This window comes from Neolamprologus multifasciatus, chromosome 10 (assembly GCF_963576455.1).
Source record: "Neolamprologus multifasciatus chromosome 10, fNeoMul1.2, whole genome shotgun sequence".
Classification (NCBI taxonomy): domain Eukaryota; kingdom Metazoa; phylum Chordata; class Actinopteri; order Cichliformes; family Cichlidae; genus Neolamprologus; species Neolamprologus multifasciatus.
In genome coordinates, this window is record NC_140448.1 from 30788053 (window position 1) to 30792454 (window position 4402).

Below are 4402 nucleotides of genomic sequence, written 5' to 3' on the forward strand. Positions count from 1 at the left end.
GGTCCGTGAGTCGTTTGGTACCGGGCGGCGAGAGTAGAGGCTCAGGTGTGAAATGTGTGGTTTTCAGGGTTTTTATCGGTTTTCAGCGTTATTTTGTTATCGTTTTTATCGTTTACTCGGTTTTCCTGGGTCTTTTCACAATAAATCTTCTTTTTTTCGGTACCAATACTAGTTTTATTTTGTTGTATTTATCCGCGACACTTTAAAGGCCGGTCCATGAAAATATTGTCGGGCATAAACCGGTCCGTGGCACAAAAAAGGTTGGAGACCGCTGAACTAGTGCACCTGTTCATTAACACCAAAGCACATGAAACTACTTAAATGACCAGATGAATATCCCAGAAGATTAACTGACTTCCTGCTGTGCTCTGATTAAAAAGCATTCCTTTAATTTCTGTCACGGCCTTTTATGTTCCAAACACCAAAAAAGTCCAAGAAAAGGCCGCGGGTGGCAACGGGAGGTTTGTTTTTGGAACGCACTTCTGACTCCATTGTTTAAAAATCATATGGCGTTTATTTCGTGCAAAATCATAAACAAAAATCAACCAAATAACTTCTTACAACTTAAAATTCAACGAAAGTTAACTCAATTTGCTTTAACAACTTCAAAAGTGGTCAAAAAATCATTTTCTAACCCTCCCGTCTTCCCATCATTTGGCAAACAAAAAACCATCTTTACCACACCCCTCCAGGGTGCTCTTAATCCCCTGATTAATGGGAGCGTCCATAAGCCAATAAACCAATCACTTTCCAAAACCTTTTCCAATAAAATGAATTACAAATTTACATAACAAAAAGTTCTTACAACTTTAAAGAAAAAACAAAAATTAATACGACTTGCGTTTTATAAACATTTATAAACATTCAACAAAAATGGCCACAACAATTTCTTTAAGCATTACTATCAAATTTCAGTCTTATTGTAATGTAACACAGGTTACTTTTACCTAAACTGCAGCTGAGTCCATATAGTTTAATTTTAAAGCTGAAGAAATGGTGGTATAGTCACTGAAACATGGCTTATGTGAAACCACTGCACTCGGTCATCGTGCACACGTTTATATGATTTCAGTCACCTTAATTAAATCGAAAATACTCGAGTATCTGCAGCCAGAATGGGACTGAAAACCTTTCTGATCTAAATCAAAATGACGAAGAAGTCACAGTCCATCACAGAAAGGTTGGATCATCTCTGAGTCTGGATTTAGATAATGTCATTTAAACCGTTTTAGATAATTTCCCGGTCCTTTCAGGCATTCATGATACTGTGTACACAGCGTATATTCAAAGAAGGCAATTGATTTACAAAACATCATTATGCAGACGGGCAGAAGTTAACTTTGTTACAGCGGAGCACTTTAACAGGACCGCGGTCGCTCTGCCCGCTCCCTGCTGCCAGCGAGAGATTAATGAGAGGAGGGAGGGACAAATAAGAGAAAACACTCTCCTGTACCTGCTATCCCCACCGGAGCCTGTACTTAAAGCAAAGCTAGGTGAACTGTTGTGACTGCATGATATGGATCACTGCTCCTGGGAGACAGTGCCGGAGCGAGCAGGTGGAGGTTTGCAGCAGCACCACGCTGGACCGTAGAACCAAAAGCCTCATCGAGTCCCAGAAGGGGCGAGAGTGAGGCCGGTGCTGCCAGCAGCTCCAACCCAGAGGGGGAGCTTGACCTTCCTCTCCAGTCAAACCACCAGCACTCACCAACTCCCAGAATGCTCTCTGTCAGATGTTGTTTACTTGTGGCTGGTTGTTCATTAATTGCAAATCCCGTCAGTAAATTTGACGAGGCCGTAACTGTCTCTGAATTCGAAGTTGGAGCTGCTCTCATTTTTAGAATAGATAAAGAAAATTTAAATGTGCGCCTGTGTTTTTGTCCTTTGTTCAGTGTTCACTGGTTCTGTGTTTTGAGAATCCTTTTCCCCTATAAAAGAGACGCAGACACTCCGCCTCCACCCAAACCGTCATTATTAATTTTTTTATTGAACGTCTCAGGGCGCCTCTGGGGAATTTTACTGAATAAGACTAAAAATAGAAAGTCAGACCTGAAAGTTTCTTAGAAAAAAACTTCTTTTTAACCACCCTCATCCACAAAATATGAGTTTTCTGGCTGTTGGAGTGTTATCATTAATTTGAAACGCTGCTTTCTGTACCACCCTTTGTCAAAGTGACCTTTCAACTGCACTTATTATCTTGTGTGCTCTTGGGAAAGTTAAAAAAGATTAAATATTCCTTCACTTTGAGCCTGTGGTAATCGTGTGAGCTGATAGTTTTATATTCTGCTGCCATTTGGAACTTCAAAGGAGTGCAAGTAACTAAAGGGGACCCGTTTTGTGCTTTGCCTGCTCTCACAATGGTGGTTGTTCACAGTAAACATGGTCAAAGTTTCATATTAGTTGTGCCAGAGATTTAATCAGATTTGTCTGTTTAACCCAGGGGTGGGAACTCCTGCAGCTTTTAGACGTGTCACAGCTCATTTAAATGACTATTTTGAGGCTAAACTTGACTCAAAATAGACGTCTGAGCATTAAGGCTCCACCTACCTGCTGTTGAAACTGTGTCTCTGAGGGGCAGCCAATCAGAAGACGGGTGCTTTTGGCTTAATGGCAGGTCAAACAGCTTGTTTCAAACAGAGGATGAAGGGAGGAGTACAAGACAAATGCAGATTATTTTTGAATGTTAAATCTTCCACAGCTATGGAAGAATAAGACTTTCAGGCTGGTAAAGATCTCCTTTGAAATTTGCTTCAGTAAAAGTCTTTTTTAACTTTTCTGTTGCTGTTTGTGACTCCAAATGGATTTTTTGTGGAGAAAGCATGCTCCCTTTAAGCATCCTAAAAAAATGATATGTTTGCCACAATGGTATCTTTTAATAAGCCAAAAAATCTCCCACAGAAATGTCTACACATCTGTCTGCATGACATCTCCTGCAGCTGCAAACAGCTTAGGACACCTTTGGAGCTCTCTTAAATATCAGCAGAGATTGGATTAATTTCCTAAGGCTGAAAACTTGGATGGGATATGAACAGCTAATAAGTTTTTGGCAAGAAAGTAATGCTTGCCTTCACTCTGTGAACTGTGAAAACACACAAAGATTTATCAAGTTTCAAAGGGAACATAGAGGAGCTGCTCGGTGCTAGATCAACATGGTACCAGCTAGCACAGGCTTGGAGGCTTTGCAGCTCCTGGAAAACTCACAACTTATTATTCACTCGCCCACGTCCATGCACACAAACACAGTTTCACATTTTACAGTGAGAGCAGTTTTTGACCCACAGATGCACAGATTACGTTTTTCATTAGCAGAGATGAACTTCAAAGCAAAAGTCCTTAGAGGGTAAATCCTGTATCTATGACATTATGGTCTGTATATACCAGAGGTGGGACCAAGTCATTGTTTTGCAAGTCTCAAGTAAGTCTCAAGTCTTTATCCTCAAGTCACAAGTCAAGTCTCAAGTAATGTCAGGCAAGTCAGAGTCGAGTCTCAAGTCACTGGTGTAAAAGTCCGAGTAAAGTCACAAGTCTGAAACTTTGAATTTCAAGTCCTTTCGAGTCTTTAAAAAAAAAAAAAACGAAAAAAAGAATGTCGCAGTTATATGCTAAATGTAAATATTAGACCATGTGATTTTTAAATCTCTGTTTTTCTCAACACATGACAAAATAGTGAACTTAGAAAATATACACAAATTGTGAAATTGCACCTCTATAAAATGCAGCTCAATTAAACTTAGCTCCAAGAATAATTTTCACCAACAATTCTGAAATAAGCTGCATGTTATTCTTGGATGCGCTTGTAGGACCGGCTTTAAAATAGCATGACAAAAATATCATACACATTAAAGTTAGTTGACATCACAAAGTTAGATGAAGTCAGCTTTCTCATCGTAGCAAAAGAGAAGCACCACCTACCGTTCTTTATGCAAATGAGTTGCAACAAAGTTGGAAGTTGTTCCATCTCTGTCTGTGATTCTCTTCTTGCATGTTTTGCATATTGCATTTCGTTTTTTTGTTGACTACTTCATAGTTTATGTACCGGAAAAAAATAACTCCTTGCAGCATTTTTGAAAAAAAATCTGGTTAATTTGATTGGCTGTGCTACAGCTCACCCACACATACGTACGGAGTGTGGTTGGAATAAATGAATGAATGAATTGAATTAATGGTGCACACTTTCTATATATAAATATGTGTGTTAAATTTTAGATTTGGGGTGAAATATCAAGTCTTTTCAAGTAAACCGGTTCAAGTCCAGTTCAAGTCCCAGGTCACTGGTGTAAAAGTCCAAGTCAAGTCACAGTCTTAGAACATTTTTTCAAGTCAAGTCTAAAGTCATAAAATTAATAACTCGAGTCTGACTCGAGTCCACACCTCTGGTATATACAGATGGAAGCTGTCACTATAG

The 4402-nt window shown here is 39.3% G+C and overlaps 1 protein-coding gene and 1 long non-coding RNA gene across 11 annotated transcripts in view; both read left to right on the forward strand.

Moving 5' to 3' along the window:
• sgcd (sarcoglycan, delta (dystrophin-associated glycoprotein)) overlaps positions 1-4402 on the forward strand; it is a 598968-nt gene that overhangs the window by 426228 nt on the left and 168338 nt on the right. The gene's annotated exons all lie outside the window — the stretch shown is intronic.
• LOC146510490 (uncharacterized) overlaps positions 818-4402 on the forward strand; it is a 36729-nt gene continuing 33144 nt past the window's right edge. For all 3 annotated transcript variants that reach the window (XR_014876300.1, XR_014876301.1, XR_014876302.1), the window contains exon 1: positions 818-3390. This is a non-coding gene — a long non-coding RNA (uncharacterized LOC146510490). The remainder of the gene's footprint in view (positions 3391-4402) is intronic.